This window comes from Pogonomyrmex barbatus, unplaced genomic scaffold (assembly GCF_055798465.1).
Source record: "Pogonomyrmex barbatus isolate J1 unplaced genomic scaffold, ASM5579846v1 scaffold16, whole genome shotgun sequence".
Lineage (NCBI taxonomy): Eukaryota > Metazoa > Arthropoda > Insecta > Hymenoptera > Formicidae > Pogonomyrmex > Pogonomyrmex barbatus.
The window spans coordinates 5,885,009-5,903,039 of record NW_028297112.1 but is presented as its reverse complement, the minus strand read 5'-3'; the positions used below and the strand labels follow the sequence as shown (position 1 = coordinate 5,903,039).

Below are 18,031 nucleotides of genomic sequence, written 5' to 3'. Positions count from 1 at the left end.
CGCGAAGCGAATTCGCCTCGTGCCGTCGTTTCGCGCTATTTTATTTTTGCTGAAAAAAAAAAAAAATAGATAATATATTTTTCAATTAGGTGATATATCGACGATGATATATCGATTGTTGACGACGACGTCACTTTGTAACTTAGTTTATTCGCAGTAACAGCGTCGAAATAGCGTTACGTAATCAATATTATCGTCATATACGCGCGTCATATACGATAAATCGATTGTTCCGTTTATTCCTCGATCTCATCGCAAGATTCGCGAGAGACTGAGATTCGAGAGAAGCTGAAAGTCGACGCGATCGCGCCGCTCCTTCGTGCAATTTTTCACGTGTCAAATACGCGTGCCGTCCGATTACGACGGGAACCTCGTGCTGTCGGTGTCGATCGATAGATGCATTACCATGCCGGAATATTGCTAGCTTTCATGTTAAATGCAGCAGACTTCGAAGAAGCGGAGCGAAAGTATAAATAATGTTTGTGCGTGCGAGACGGAAGGGAAAAAAATCGAAATATCGAGATCACGATCAGTGACTTCGATAAAGTTTACTCCTTAAATATCAGACAGTGGTCCTTAAATATCAGACACAGCATCTCGTCTCAACGGAAAGGGAAAGGATTATTTTTGCGTTATTTTGTATGAATTGTTCAACTTGTATTGTTCAGGTATTTCAAAAGGTATTCATTTATGTAAAAAGTACGAGAGGAATATGCGATATATTTGTATTAAAATTCATAAATTGTTCTTAAAAAATATAATACCTATATTTATACAAGAGTTCCAAGGAATTTGTAATCATTGTCAAAAATATAAGAATCAATCGAAATTGTTTCTATATTTCTCAAAAATGCCATAGGATATGTTATAATATTAATTATTTTTGATTCACTAAATTGTGCCTATGTATAAATCATTGTCTTACTATCATCGATCTTGAAGAAATAATGTAATTTTTTTGTAATGATAATAATAACTGTATGCTCAATATATGTTTTCAAGTGCGCAGATAAATGATGAAAAGTATTTTTCAGTGCACATCGTGTGCATAGATGACCGCAGGTGCGCGAGTTATGCGCGCAATTTGTAAACGCCTCCACGTCGCCGGTTCGATTGTGCGGATCTGCGCGTGCAAAGGATACAAAGGAGAGAACGAGAGAAATAAGATGAGAGACGGCAATGAAGAGGGACGATGGGTAATAAAAAATAGTGTATAATTGGCTAAAGCCAAGTTCAGACGATCGTGTCTCTGGTCGGGCGACATTCCGCGAGCAGACAGACCTTTGGTATGCAAAATCCACGGGGTGTGCATAAGCGGGGTGTGCATGTGTGTATGTGCGCATATCCATGTACGTGTGGATGCAAAAGAGACGAGCGCGAATAAATAAAAAGAGACGCGAAAGAATAAAGAAATCACCGTGAGCAATTTGCATCGATCTTTGTGCCAATAGTAACGCGTGTCGTTGTTTCTGAGAGAAATATTACAATTCATATAATATTTTATATTTTGTGTAAAAATTATTCAAAACATACTTTTATTTCAACGATCGAATAACGGTGGATTTAAATTGCATAATGAAATTGCAGAGGAACGGCTAGCGATAGGAAATAAAAAATTTAAATAAAAATAAGTATCGTTGTAAAATATAAAGTTATGTGACTCAAATCGACGTGAGCCTTAAAATTTTGTTTCGTAAAAATTATAAATTACGTCATTTAAAGATAAAGAAGTGTATTTAAGTGTTATTGAATGTATGATTTAATATACATATCGCGAGTAACTCGGCAATCTGTTTAAACAATTGATTTGGTATGACAAGCAAATTTCATCAAGTATGCAGTTGCTTAATCCTCTTTGTTCCGCGAAGAAACATGCAAACGCGATCCCTGGTGAGACTGCATTGCAATTGCAATTATTTAGCCGACAATTAATTGCGTTGCCTCGACGTTTTCCTGGATGGTCTCATTCTTTTACATCTCTTCTCGCATTCAAACGCGGGAAAATACCACGTGTACGAGGCATGTGTAACAGCCGACTTTGAACAACGAAGAATCCTCGTAATAGCGTCACCGCGTGACGTAACGTTAGTGATGATAGAAAACAATTTTAAAGGAGGAAAAACGATCACGGTCAAAGACTGAGTCGACGCGGTAATCCACTAATGCCCCACTTACATAACAACTACTAATGGAAGATTCGTCGAGCGATATAGTTTGCATCGTTGAAAATTTTTTCCTTCCCCTATACTGTCAAACAAATCGTTTGTGTCATTGAAATCTCGCCAATTGAAATCAACAAGTTTCGCGCACAATTGGAAGGAGAAAGTTAGGTTTATTTTATTAATTTGAGAAAATGTCAAATGTGACGCGAATTAATCGGACGAACGATTAGCGCTCTCCTTTCTAGTTTGACGAGATCGAAATCTGATATCATCGATCTAGACATCGATATCGATCCGCAAGGAGCCGCGGCGATTTCGTCGGACTTGTGAAATCGGTCCGCAGCTGCCGCGGGATATATTTGCGCGCAAGAGACAGTCCATTGGTAAATTATCCGGAATCTGGGCCAGTTACAACACCTGACGGGCAATCGGTGAGGCGCAATCTTTGACACGGGACGAGAGTCTGACGAGGACAACGAATCTCAATCGGCGTCATGCAAAGTTAAATCTGTCGTTGACGAATGCGACGGGGACATCGCGATTTCGAGAGATAAATACGAGCAAAAGTATGACGTGCTAAACGTGTCACAGGGGTGCGTCCCAGTCATTGAATCATTTTCATGTTCTAAATCAATTTAATTTAACAGTATATTAATATTTGAACGCTACATTTTATTTTTATAAAATAGATGAAAAGAATTTGAGTAAAAAATATTACTATTTTTGCACACAAATACACACATTGTGTAATAATTAGATTTAAAACATTGTATTAAGTTGTTATATAACTTCATTTTTATCACATAAAAATATAAAAGAGAGTACTAGGACGAAACAATTAATATTAAATTTTGTAAGTTTTTTTATTTATATTATATCTCGTTCTACTCGAGAATCTCTTTGTATCTCGCAACGAGACCCTATGGCTCGTTTGACAAATGCAATGCGATGTAACGACGCTACATACAATAATCTTACGTAACATGTACGTAAGTATGTACGTACTTATATGTTTCATTATCTCTCCGAGTAGTATCGTCAATCGCGACTTTAAATTACGCGGACAGAACGATGAGACGCGTGTGTAATACGAATCTGTGAACTACAAGCGAGTACAAATTATAGCCGTTGACGGGGTTGCTGAACACTCGTAAAACACGAATGACGATCCGATCCTCACGCCTACTCGACTGTAAGTCAATATTTACGAGACATTTAATGTGAAAGGGTAAGGCGCGCTCGTGCTCGATAGTGAGCTTTACACAGAACCTGCTCGAGCGAGGTCAAAGCGAACGAAAGCAAAAGGGCGCAGAGCACCCGAAGAAATTGATTACAGTTTTACGATGTAATGTGTGCCTAACAAGTGGATGCACTACTGATCGACTCAGACTGGGCAACGCGAATCGATCAGAGTAAGACAAATTATTTAAAATAAACGAGAGAGAAATGGATGTGTAGAATCTACGAGCACCCGCGAAAAAATTATGCACGTGTAATCAATTTAGTTCTTGCAGTTACTTTTGTACCAGACAATAGAATGTCTTGTATTACAAGGAGCTTCAATTCCACAATAAACTATTTTTGGAAAAATTAACATTTTCTATTAATGGTCATTTATATATTATGCTAATTAGCATATATCAATATTATGCATTCCTCCTTTTATTTCTATATTTTTTTTTTATATCTTTCACGTTAAATGTTATATTTTGTATTCGATTAAATTATTTCATTATGTTTTTAACATTTATTAACAATAATAAAAATTAATTAATTATATAGAATAAATAAATAAATCCAATTGTTATTGTTTTATTTTTCAAGTATGAGTATCATGATTTATTGCATTTTGTGAGATAAAGTTTATACTTTTAAATATCATCGGCATTAGGAGCAAAATGTCAGATTTTCTAGATATGTAGAAATATCGCGAGCCATAATAAAAGAGCCATTCGCCTTCGAGCGAATGGCTTTAATTAAATAAGTGTCACACTGGTAGATCCATTACGGTAAGGTTGAGATGCATGGAAACGTGGTAGCACGTCTTTAAAGAGGCACATTCAGAGTCCACAGTTAGGCCCGTCGAAGGTTATGTCGCACAAGTCCGACATAATCGACTGATACTTGGCGACGATTTCGCACACCTCGGGATCAGCCTTGAGGCAGGTCGCTTTGCGGCTGTCTAACGTGATTACCGTAAACCTTGACCGCGTAACGATCCTTGAAGCCGGTCCTAAGAGGATTTGTCTTTTTTTTTATCATGCAAGCTCACACTTCACAAAAAATGAGATTTGCGAAAATGAAGAGAAATGTTGATCAAGATAAGGTAAAGCCTGGAATCTTGAGAATCAACGCGACTTTTAATGTCATCGAATGCCATCAGGTCATTGTTTGATTAATCAGACTAGATTGGTATCTATTGACAACTAATTTAAATAAGATTATAAATATAACATCAGTAGATATAATCAAGATTAACAAATATCAAATCATTCAAGAGTCTGGAACATCAATCGAATGATGATGAATAGGAAACCCCTGTCACTAGAATAAGCAGAAATGAATTTCGGTCAATCAAAGATGGAGTTGTGTCGGTGACTAATACAAATATAAATTTAATCTGTAACTGTTGCTCCGAATTGTGAGCGAACTGGACATGTATTACAAATCGATATACTTGCGAGCGAGATAACAAATGAGAGACCACGACGTGTCATTTGCTTATTAGGTAGGATAATATTTGATATTGTATAAATAGACAAGCGTGCGAGAAGACGAGGAGTCGAGATTGAGTAAGCGAACTGAGCAAATTGTAATAATACGCAAAATAAAGACTTTAGTTGGAGAAACGATTAGTTTCTCGAGTATCTAATACAAGCCCGTACAAGTGATCGGATTAATATGACACGGCAAATGGAGCGGTACGAAATTATTGGCGAGATGCATCGTAACAGCTGTTGCGTTTATACAAGCATTAAGACAGGTGTTAAGACCCGCCGCTTTACTTTACCGTCTAATAACATCAAACATAATTAAGATACCATTAAAGTTTAATAACATCAATAATTCATTAAGGCGACGACAAAAAAAAAGGGGGTGACGTTCACAGCCTCGGCGATGGTATCGATCGAGGCAACGGACGGTTGACAGCCGATATGTGTGTATGATTAAAAGAACAATTAAAAAAGGTCATTAGAAAAGGCTTGGTAAAAAGTCTTGATAGGCAAAGAGATATCAAAAGAATGATCTCATTTATCTATACAGGATATCTTGATACTTTTTTTCTATTAATTTCCTCCTCTTCTCTCTCTCTCTCTCTCTTTCTCTCTCTCTCTCTCTCTCTCTCTCTCTCTCTCTCTCAAACATATGCAAGTACAGGCGACATATTAACGCGTAGAGCAAAGCTCCAGTAGTCACGAGCACGTACACGTGCACTCTATCGCGCGACAATACACACCTGCGGATGTTACTCCTCGAGATAGCCGCTTAAAGCATCTCCACACACACACGTCCTGATAAATCCTGCGGTCCTTGCGTTACACTATTAGACGTATCCCGGCGATCCCGCGATTTCGCGACACGCGTGTACGCATATATACACGCCACGATCGCGCGCGTGTACAAGACGATCGTGAATACGAGAGCGGAGTTTCCTCTCTCTTTCTCTGTCTTTTCCCTCTCTCAACTTTTTTTCTCCCTTGTCCTCTCTGTTTTCCTTCTCTCAGCCTGCGCGACGAGAGCGCGTACGTAGCGAACGAGGAAAGAGCAAGCACGCAGTTCGGTGTACCAGCGGAGACTGGCGGCTTCCCCTCAGTCTCGTCGAGTGCCGGCCGCTATAGCGGAATAGATATATAGAGCGCCACATATATCGCGTGTACACGGTGTACCCCGCCGCGGAAACAGGTGGGGACTCGCGGGGTAGTTGGTTCCGTGGAGGTAAAACGTACCTTTTCCGGGAAGGGAGCGAGGGAAAGAGGAAGAGAAAGGGAGAAAGAGGAGAGCAGGTCGCACGCTCTCGGCGTTGTGACGTAATTCGAGTCATCCTGGATGTGTATTGCGTGGAGGGTTGAGAGAGAAAGAGAGAGTGAGAGGGGAGCAAGGGGCGTCACCGCGCAGTGGGGAACGCGATCACAGTGGTGGGAAGAGGACAAGGGCGCGATGGTGGGGTACAGCAGCGTGAGAGGGACGAGAGGAGGTAGGATGGCGGTCATTAGTGCTACTGGGACACGGAAGCGAGTTCTCGATGGTACCCTCCCGTGCTCAACCTTCGCCGGTACCCCATCTCTCCCGTCCTCTCTCTTCTCTTCCCGCGCTGCCCTTCTCCCACCACGACCACCAGGTACCACCAGAGGTACACCCCACCGCCCTGCCTATGCGTCTCTTTCCGTTTCGGGGGTGCGAGCACGATGCACCCACCCACGAAGTGCAACGCGACCCGGGGGTATGCCTGCACTCCACAGTTCCCCTGTGTATGTTCCTCTATATATATATATATATAACTCTTCGCTGACGGAAGCGAGCTCCGTTAGGGGCTCGCGTGTAACGCGGCTGGCCAGGGAGCTCGAAGAGAGAGAAAGACAGAGGAGAGGAGAGATTAGGTCGCGCTCGCGACCTCGTCCTTGCCGGGACAAGATCGCGGACGTTCTCTTTCCGCGGTCAGCGATTTTACATCAGTGCGTACGCGAAACGAGTCATATTCATGCGGATTTTTTCTCTCTCTCTCTCTCTCTCTCTCTCTCTCTCTCTCTCTCTCATGGAAAATTGGATTGCGTGCTTCAGACGTGTCTCTTGAAATTTGACAGAATGATCACTTCGCACGATAATGCGTGGCGTTGCACTTAATGGATTTGTGTAACGAGTCAATCGATCACTTTGAAATACCGAAGGGTTGTCGAAATGAATTTATTATTTATATTCGTATCGTGTTGATATAATCTGATTTCCTTGTCGAATTCAATTACAACACAGTAGATCAATGTATTTGCAATAAATACGGGCGCGTAAATACCGTCGCGTATAGTCATTAATTATTCGTCTTGTTGACAGAAATACAGTTGCATTGATTTCGTCCGAGTATTTACCTTCTCTAAACAGAATATTGAACGATTCTAAAATTTTTAACAATTTTTCTTTTGATGTAATTGAAAAATGTTATTACACTTAAAATACATAATTTCTTCACTAAAACTTTCCAATCGTCACAAAGCATTTCAAATAAAATTTTTATTGATTCTAAAATTTTATGTGTCTGTGAATTTTAATTTTCGATTGACATGGAATTTCGGAAGGACAAAAGAGTAAAACTTTCGGAACTTAAGGTCTAATTACTCAATTATCGTCTTAATGGATGGCTTGTACCTTCAGTCAGAATCTGTCAAGAGAATAATTAATTCTGTATTAACTCAATTTCGTTACTTTCTGCCGTAAATTATGAAGAAAATTTCCAATCTTCACGATAATTTTTAAGAGTGACGCGAACAATCTGCCTCAATAACATATCGTCTTAATTACGATTCAGTCGAGAATCACCTTGTAATTTTGATTTTTCAAATTATTTCAATAATAAAATGTGAATCTTCAAACGTTCAAAAGATTTATTTCTTCAAATGTTCACATATTTTTCAACCGTCGACAATTTACGATCGTAAAAAGCTGACACTAAGTGAAAATTACAAATTTGTTTCCGCGTAGATTGTATTCATAGCAGCGGAGCGGTTTTCGTGTATAAATTTACTGGCGAACAGCCTGCGACGTAATTACGAAACTTCCTTAATTTCCGCGGATTGTACGACTTATCAATCCCTTTATGCTTTGATTTACGTCCCGTAATGGCGGCGATTATTTCCTGCGGATTCGTACGACTTATCATCACGATCCACGCCGTGGAAAATTCAGCGATATCATGGCTAAAGCTATGATCGGCCGTTATATCGCTCTGCGATACATAAAAGAAGCGTATCCTTCAAAGTTGCCCGAAGAGGCAATATTGATCAACGCTATACTGAACTCTGACATTTGGGATTATATAGCCGGGACAGGAGCCCGGAGCTCCGGCTCGCGAGCGAGCAAAATCATCGCGGGAAACATCGCCGTGCTAACTTACACCGCAAGATCATAATCTGACAATCCCTTTGAAATATTATTCGCCTTTACTCATCAAAGAGTAGAAATTTCGTCATGCGTCAATAATAATAAAAACTTTTTTTTATAAATTATACATACATATATATATATATTTCATTTAAATATAAATAGAAAAATTTTGTTTGATGACTCGTTAATAGACAATTATAATTAATTAACAATCCAAGATCGATACAAGCACAGAGCATTGTTGTACGTGCGATAAATTTAATATTCTTCTACAGAAACCTTTAAAATAATTTTTAAAATGCACTCACCGCGACAATATATTCTTAATATTAATTTCAACCGCTTCAAATTGATTTCCTTTTCAATTAGATTCAACTGAATGAGAATATTGGATTCAATTTCTCTTTTTTCATTGATATCATTCATCGTTTTAAAGTTGTTTTTACAAAAATACGTTAGGTTTATCACATGTACATTTGCATTTTGAGTATCGATTTTAAATTATTAATTAATAGTTATCTAAATATATATTTTATATTTAAACAAAATTCTTTCTTTCTCTTTTCCTCTCTCTTAAAAATTTTATATACTTCTGTTTATAAAAAAATGTAAGCGAACATGAAAATTTAGATTAGATACTAAAAGCAACGCATCAGCTGCGGTGCTCGACGACTGTCATACTACTGTCATTACTGTCACGGTACTAATTAACAGATTCTTCACAGAACCGCCGTTTCATCGTAGAGTTTCCGAAGCCGCTCTAGAGTCGGTTGCTCTAATATTACGTCGGGTCAAGGCTTCTCCCCGACCGACGTGGTATCATCGGTGTGTTGGTGGTACCGCACATCGAAGCAGCTTGTTTCGCCCGCGATGCGAAGCGATCGAACCAGCAGTTATTTCCACGCTGAATATTGTATCAATTTTAACACTACGCGCGCGGAACGAGTTAATACGCGAATGTCGATATACAGGTGTGACATCCAACTCGATTAAGCGTCACGCTAACCTTCGCCGGTGTCCGTATTAGTTCGGACATCGCGCCCGTATGCGTCTCACAAGTGTGAAGTGTCAAAAGCGCGGTATCGCGAAGCCAAACACAGCCGGACTCAGCGCGGCGTAAAGCTGACGCCAAACATCATGAAATGCATTCGTATAATCGAAATAACAGAATAATCAAAAAGTTAACCAACTAATATATTACGAGAGTTGCAAGTTGAACTGAATGTCATCTCGTTTTTGAGAGTCGGATTTGATAGCATTGACATGTTATTATGTCATGTTTTTATTAAACTTACACGGAAAGAACAATTTTATCGAAATATTTAAAAATCTCGTCAGATATAAAAATAATTTGAGGCTGTTAAAATAATTATGTAGGATAATGCTGTAGAAAATTTTGATGTTTCAATTTGAACGTCCTATATAATTATTTTAATAGTATTACGTCAAGATTTTCAGATCCCCCAGATCTGAATCAAATTTTGATACTTCAGCAAGACTGTTCTTTCTCTTCCAGAAAATTAGAATTCTTAACTTGTTAATAAATTAGAGAGTTTGAAAAAAAGTAATACGAAAATGTGAAATAATTAAAAAGTTTCGTTGCGTTTATCAAGTTACAGCTTCCTAAAGCGCAGCGTGACATCTTTCCGAGCATTAATAAAAACGATTCGCTTTCCAGTCTCGAGCAAAGTTTGTTTTCCATCATGCGACTAAACTCGCGTAATCTCTGCCGTCGTGCACCAGGCATCAAATGAATTTTATCGATTTCGAGGCCGGAATAGGTCGCAAAGCTACGTCGGCCGGTCGTTCAAATACTCTTCAACGAGAGTAAGATTCGTTGACGTGATGACGATGAGTTTCGAAATTCGACATCGCATTGCTTGGTGAGACCCGTAAAGGAGCATTCTCGGTAAAGCCTCAAGTATGGGGCAAGTAACGACCCAGGAAATCGGCATGGCATCCGTTCGAGTTTCAAAGTGACTTGAGGTTTCCCCGAGGATCGTGTAATATGCTCGCGCGTTTAGTTAGATTTGTTTATACAGATAAAAAATTGGCGTCGATACAATTCATTGAAATTGTATCAACAAGCGAATTTGATAATCGTATTACTATATTCTAATCGCGATCTCTAAAAATTCAAAGACATACAGTTAATTTAAAATTAACACTAAAGATAATTTGACAATTTGAATTTGAATATTATATATATATATATATATATATATATATATATTATATATAAATAATTTTTATAGATGGTTAAATTGATATCGTTCTCAATAAGAACATTTTGATGCTGCTGTAAAAATAAAACGGCACATCTCGAGCGATTTATGCATGTTGTAATAACCATAGTGCGCAACACGACTTTTGCGACTTTCTTGAGCGTCCGGGAACGATACGACCGAGAAATTCGCAGAGCATTCGCTTGTGAACGTCGTCGGGAATTTTGCAGCCGATTGTGCGGCCTCTCGCGCACAGGAATGCCTTCCTTGCACGCGTGCCACGCGTATATTCTCTGTTCTACAAGTGTTTATACACGTCGCACAACGGTCGTCGCGCAACGCATACCGTCGCATCGCGCACACACTAACGAGATGTTTCATAACGGCGGATTTAGCGGGAGCACGGGCGCGGAACGGTTCCCTAATCACCACGGCGACGGCAATTAATCCCGGGATGCGCGAGCGGCGTAATCGGGCCTGCTGCTTCGATTTACGGCATCTCGAAATTAATTTCTCGCCCGCGATCGGCCGTCGTAAATGGCCCTCTTTCCCCGCGTGATTTCATTCTCATTCCTCGCAACTTGATAAATCGCGCTCCGTGTAATTGCGTGTAACGTCTTGCGTCATTTGCGGAAAAGGTCAAAAGCGTATTATTTGATACAGCAGCGAGAAAAAAATTACTATTGCACTAAAGAGAATATTAATACTTACAATATTTATGATTCTTATTTCATCGAAACCATTTAGGAATCAAGATGTAGAATCATTTCAATGATTTACAAAACAAAAGAAAATTGACTTTACACATGCTCTAGTAAAAAATAATTTTGCTAGAGCATATAAAAATTTGATTAGACCTAAAAATAATTTTGTTGAAATATCAACATAATTTATAGTTCAAGTTGGTTGTTAGAATATCGAAAATTTTTATGATATTAGCATTATGCTTAAATGTTGTAATTATTTGGTCCAATAAAATTATTTTCAAATTTGTATCCGGTCAAATTTTTCTTCTTTCTATGCAGAAACAAATCCAATATCATCATGGAAATTCACTCAATATCTTTAAAAATCTTTTTTTTGTATCATGAAATTTCATTAGTAATATTTGCAATGTAATAATATCGTAATTAAATAATTATAGTATGTTTATAAAGATTCGCGCAAAGTATTACATTACATTTACATGAAAATAAGGGAAGCTGTGATATGTTCATGCTTATATGGTTTTTTTTAGCTCGATTAATATATGATTCAATAAACGTGTCGTGTGACTACAATTCCAAGGAGTCTTGGTTGCAATATTACAGTTATTAGTCACAATGAAAACGGTCAAACCGTGCAGGAATTTTAACGAATGTTACATAAAACGCAATATCATTTTCCACATTAATTATATCGATATATCTTTCTTCTCTTTCGTGAATTCTGTTTCTCGCGATGACACGTTCCTGAGAACTCAGTTTAAAAAGTAAAATTTTTTGTGAAAGTCCGTTTCGCGAGTTTGAATCCATTTAAACTGCTTGATTTTATCTTATTTTTCTGACACATGATTAAATTTTTGCTTGTCAAACTTTATTTGCTTGTCAAACTTTATGCGACAGTTACAACGAACATCCTCATAATCAAGAGTTTATTGTATTACGCGTTTCAACAAGAAACAAGATATGTATACAAGTAAGATATGTATACACGTAACAAGATATGTAGGAACGAATAACAGAGCAACAATTTGATCTATGGCCTGAAGCAAAATGGAAATAAACACATGATATATACGATAAAAAAATGGTTAAACTGTTGTAGGGATTTATTCATTCTCGATGTTATTCCATTCTATCGGCTCAATTAAACGGTAAAGAAGCTGCGTTATAGGTTTGCAAATGAAAGTGCGAACTGAAATTTTCTAAAATTGATTTTATTTCCACACGGAAGGGAAGCTTGACTTTTTTCGCACAAAAGAGAGGATTTTACGAGAAAAGAAAACATGGCAAAGAGATGAGATCTGGATTTGTCCTCCTTGTCTTAAGAAATACTGGCTTTATTCCGAGCACGTTTGATCAAATGATATTCTCTGACAAATTCGTAGATAAATATCTCAGTAACGATTCTTGCGACCACATCAAACGATGCACGGCTCCATCGTCGCTTGGCGGGCGCATTTAATTATCGAATTAATTAAACGAGATGGCCATGCGACGATCATCGTATCGTCATCCTGCGCGAGACATCTCAATTATTTCCAGCAATTTACCGCTGAATTAATAATTTTTGCTTATGTAAATAAAGATTTTTCTTAAACTTATCTTAAATGCTTTGACCATTATGAGACAAACGTTCGTGAATATCGTAACGCAGTGTTGAACAAAAGTCAGTCATTGAATAGATTGATTAATAAATCAATGAAATAGATATTTAATAGGTAATAGTACATATTCGCTGTCGTAATGTAATACACCGCGCAACGCATGTTAGCGTGCAATTTAATTAATCTGCAGTTCTGCAATGGATCTGCATTATGTACTATCGTTACATAAGATTTTGTATGTATGGTTGGTTCTCCTCGTGTACGAACCAATATACGAGGTCGAATATTATTGCTTCCTGTAGATCGACTTAATAATACCATTTAACCGGGGATGTTACAGTTATCGAGTTTTAACGGCGAATCAATAATTCGGTTACATTCCGAATATAATAGCAAATGGAACATCATAAAGATAGAGGTGCCACGACATAAGTAACGCGACTCCTTTAACAACCTTTTTTCGCCGATAAATCAATCGGTGCCGTCGTATTTAATGATAATATAGCCAGTATAAATGGCATCTTTACTTTTATTAAACCCTGGAGATATGTATAGTCCACATCGGGGGAAGCCGAGTGTAATAAATTCTTTCGAACGTCTTGTTCCGATCTGATAGAATTTCTCATTTTTGACCCAGTTTAGCGGGAAAATTATTCTTATCACGGACGGCTGCGGCGAAAACGTAATCCGTTGAATTTATTTCAGAATCGCATTCGGCGAAAACGGATGGTGAAAACACATACGTAGGGCTTTTAATAAAATAGAAGTTAAATATTTTATAGCAATCTGAAATATATATATATATATATATATATATATATATATATATATATATGTATATATAAAATTCTCTTTCAGATATATACATGTATAAAATGAAATGAGATATTTTCAATTGAACTTAAGATGAATGTTACAAGAAACCGAGAGTGGTAAAGTTATCTTATCCGATTCTAAAAGATCGAGAAGATTAAGACCAATGATTTGCTCGCATTGAGGAGCAAAATAGCGTATTTCTATGAAATCCTTATCGTTGTGATTTCATAGAAATTACATAACGTTTCAGATTGCTCCTTTAGTTTCATCTCGACCCTAATATTCTGTACTTCGATCTAACCGAGCGCTGCCGGTAATCTCAGCAAAACACAACAAAAAAAAAATTGTACTCTACAACAAGAGCTTAATCTCCGCGGTTGTCTTTCTTCTCTCAGGATGCAACCGCTTATAAATACGTTCCTGGATATTAATCCGTGAGGAGCCGTTTCGTTCTACCTTCTCCACAAAAGGGATTACCCTTAATACAAAACCGTCCTATTCCGTCCGATCCACGTTGCGATCCCACCGAACAAACCTTTTTCTCTTTTTTGCAGGGGAATAGAGAGAGATATCCCCGTAGAGAGGCTCACAGTCGCCCTTTTCGCATCGCATCGCATCGTATCGCATTCGCCACGAGTGATAGTTATGCGACGTGTGTTATGGCGGTCTGCCTACCCACGCGAATTGGGTCATCGGTGAGTATATTTGAGACAGAAAATACCGTGGAAAAAGATACGATAGAAGGGCGGGGAATATTGCCAAGCAATAAGAAGACCAACTGCGAACGTCGGTTTCAGAGTAACATTTTCATTCTGCTGTTTCGCAAATATTTTTGAGAAAAGTAACCAGCTAACCAGTGTTTTTTTTAACAGCACGAACAGAATTATAAAGAGATAAACACATTCAATAATAATGTAAATAAGAAAATATTTAATATGAAGAAACAGACTTAATTTTTTATCTTTAAAAAATAAAAAGGAAAATGAAAAAAAATTCACATAGTTAATATGTGGAAGTTACATAATATTCAATCAAGATTACATTATAGACGTCTACGCACGATAAAGTTTATATAATGTTTTCCGAGGCATAGGCATAAGACTTCAGAGAAATAAAAATTCAATTATAAATGATTTCACGGTGAAACTTGAATTATTTTTGTTTTGATGTGAGAAGAGTGTCCGAAAGCTTCTCAATTTCACGCGAAAGATTAATATTCATAAATTATATAATAATTCTCAATTACCGAAGGATGTTACGAGGAACATCTCGCCCGATGAAACGCGTTGCGGACGTCGTCGTGTCATCGCGAGACGCCCGCTTATTTATGATGAGATTGTGGAAGCGCTAAGGATTCACTGTCGGACATGGACAGCCTTCCAATGAGGAAGTCATAGGCCAAGCTGACAATCTTCTCGACAATACTCGTATTACCATAAAGAAAGAAACTCAACGATGACGGCCGCGGCTGCGGCGGCTGCGGTGATAGCGTAGTTTTGCATTTACAATTATTATAACAGCAAGCCCATTACCGTGATGATCGTGCTCGTGGCTCTGCCGGGGCTCTTCTCTTTGTCATCGCTTCCTCCTTTCTTCGCACTTTCTTTTCAAAGAAAATCCTTGTAATAAACCTTGTAATAAACCATCCGCGCGCGGCTATACGTATGCTAGCAACGTATTTGGGTTCTGCTTTCAGCGACAATAAAATTGGTTCTTTTACAACAATAAAATTTGTATAAAATTAAATGGAAATGCAAATCTTCTTCTATTACAGAATAGCGCCTACTTTATATAAATCCTTAAATGTGTATGTAAGATAATTAATCTAAAATCTTTTCTATCACCAATAAGTTTGTATAGAATTCTATAAATGGAAATTTTATTACAACGTGTTTATGTAGATTTCAGATGTATAATCGATCGAGAATTCCACAATGAAAAGTGCCTCGATTGCTAGAATCAAGACGATATAAATAATCTTATTCTTCGATAAACATCGAGCGCAAATTAGACCAATGAACTAATAAATAGCACCTATGAGATATATGTGCGAGAGGACTCGGATATGGATATCGGACATTGTCGCCGGCATTTACGCAAGGATAATGTTATTGGTGATCCCGCGTGCTGCATTACGTTCGGGCGGATGACGCGGATTAATTGGCAAACTTTCCGGGATAGCACTTTGGCCCACACCATCGTCACCATGCAAGTGCGAACGGTTTAGTTATGCGCATAACAGATGCACCGCATAGTTCCCGTGTGCAAATTAAGTGGTGACTGTTGAACAAGCGCCGCACGCCGTTGAGACTGATAAAATATTAAAGGTCCGATGCGCCGAGACGAGAGATATTTCGGGCGTGCCGAGTTAAATTTCTCTCGCGGCCGGAGTTGTTGCGTCAGGGTAGGTTTTTGCACGCGCGGAAAAAGAAGGCATTACGTATACATTAAGTACATCACATATTGTCTTATTATCAAGAATCAAGGATATCGCGTAAATTGTAATGCCGAAATCGAAATCGTGGGAAAGTTTGCAACGATGGCGAAAAAAAAAGAAACAAAAAAAAACGTTATAACCAAGCAAAATGATTAGTAAAAAAATTATCGCAATTATTATTGATTGTTATCGATATTTTTCCATTGAAGATATATATACATGTATGCACCCATTCTCAAGCAATTGCTTTATTATATATGTGATTTTCAACTATATTAATATTTATATATGTATATATATATTAATGCCATAGCACGTAGGAAATTATATCCCTGAATGCCGAGCAAATTTACGAATAAAAATGATAATGCCAATAATTGTGGAAACGACAAAATTCAAAATTTCTATTTTCCGTTTGTCAGCAGCATGTGACATTTTTCATGCATACATTCATAAGCTGTTGGATCTCTGACCTGGATAAACCGCATTGCATTGAATGACACTTTTGATCTCTAGGCGACGATATCTCTCTTAACGCGTAATGGATACGTCATAAAGTAGAAATTGTGAGTTACGAAACTGTAAAGCTGCGTGAAACGTATCCTATAAAAATACAACGCGTCAGCGATTGTATGTATAAAGCTGTCGACAACATTTGAATATGGCTGACATGGCCATTGTATAATACAAAAGGCAAATTGTTTACAAAAGTCATATCATTGTCATCCACGAAATCCTCGCAAAAATCAAGTATTATTTACGTATAAAGTTATATATTCGATTGATTTTTCATGACATTTCGAAAGAGTTTATCGATTTAAATTTTCATCAACTTTGTTCATTACGTCTCGTAATTCTTTTTATTCATTTTAATATATAAAAACAGGTCTTATTGCTCCCATTTTTAATTAAAAAGAGCTGTTTACTTATTAAAAGTACGTATCGTACTTATGATGTTAAATCAGACATCGTTTCACTTTTTAATAAAAGGCGCTTTTTTTATTTGAAAAGAAGAAAAAAAGATGTAGATCTGCATTATGAAATAACTTCATATTACTTTACAACACTTGGAACGACTACAAGAACATCGAGAGCGAAAGATTTATTTTGATTGCCCTTCTTACCTCTTATTCCAACCACCAATAAGGGTAGGAACGTTTATAGTTTCATAACGCTTTTGATTCTCAGCGCAGACACCATTAAAAACTGCGTCTTTCGCAGTTTTCCGAGAGGTCCTCCTCGAAAGAACAGAGAAATCGATAAAGGGGTTGGAGCCACCCTACCCAGCGCTGCTGCCACCTCGGGACACTCTTAAGCGAGAGATTGTGGGACGCGGGCGGTTAAAGGTCAAGGTCGAGCTATTTCCTGCACGAGCGAACCCCCAAGTCTTTCGGATTACATACCGAAGAATCGAGAGGGAGAAGGAGACGGGGAGGAAGGCTGGTTGGGAAAAATCGACCGGGATGGCAGATACAATGGCAGTTTATTATTTGGCACAATTCTGGACGATGGTCCTTCCATGCTGAGCGTTCTTCGACGATTGTTTCGTAATCCATCATGAACAGTAAGGGGAGGAAAGGATGAAAGGACAAAGGTATTACCTTGATGAGAATCACGAGATAGGATCGAATGGCATGTATGAGGGCGGAGGGATGTAGGTTTAATTATATGTCACGCGTCCCACACTTTCTTCTCCTTGTTAAAACGCGGCATCGTATTACGACACTCGCGTAGGAGGGTATTCCTGTCGTGAGATATTTAATTTTTCGCCTGTGTATGTTCCTTTTTAAATATTCATAAAGAAAAATTAAAGTCTTCGATATTAATTTTTTTCTGTATCACGAATCTCTCACGGAATATCCTCTGGAGTTTATAGTTTATATTAAATCTTAGAAGCAATCCAGACACAAAGCAAAAAGAAACGGTAGTTCCGGCAAATATAAGGGGAAGAAAGTAGGTCAATTGTAAAAAGCGGGATTGCCGAGGACTG

The 18,031-nt window shown here is 38.0% G+C and overlaps 1 protein-coding gene and 1 long non-coding RNA gene across 3 annotated transcripts in view; one reads left to right on the top strand and one right to left on the bottom strand.

Moving 5' to 3' along the window:
• Positions 1–5,979, bottom strand: part of LOC105430892 (uncharacterized) — a 72,292-nt gene extending 66,313 nt beyond the window's left edge. For both annotated transcript variants that reach the window (XM_089074074.1, XM_089074075.1), the window contains exon 1: positions 5,620–5,979. The gene's annotated coding sequence lies outside the window, so the exon portion shown is untranslated. The remainder of the gene's footprint in view (positions 1–5,619) is intronic.
• The window catches only part of LOC105430891 (uncharacterized), a 42,287-nt gene extending 27,066 nt beyond the window's left edge, over positions 1–15,221 (top strand). The window contains exons 2-3 of the long non-coding RNA XR_968233.2: positions 14,159–14,299; positions 14,856–15,221. This is a non-coding gene — a long non-coding RNA (uncharacterized LOC105430891). The remainder of the gene's footprint in view (positions 1–14,158; positions 14,300–14,855) is intronic.
• The last annotated feature ends 2,810 nt before the right edge of the window (positions 15,222–18,031 follow it).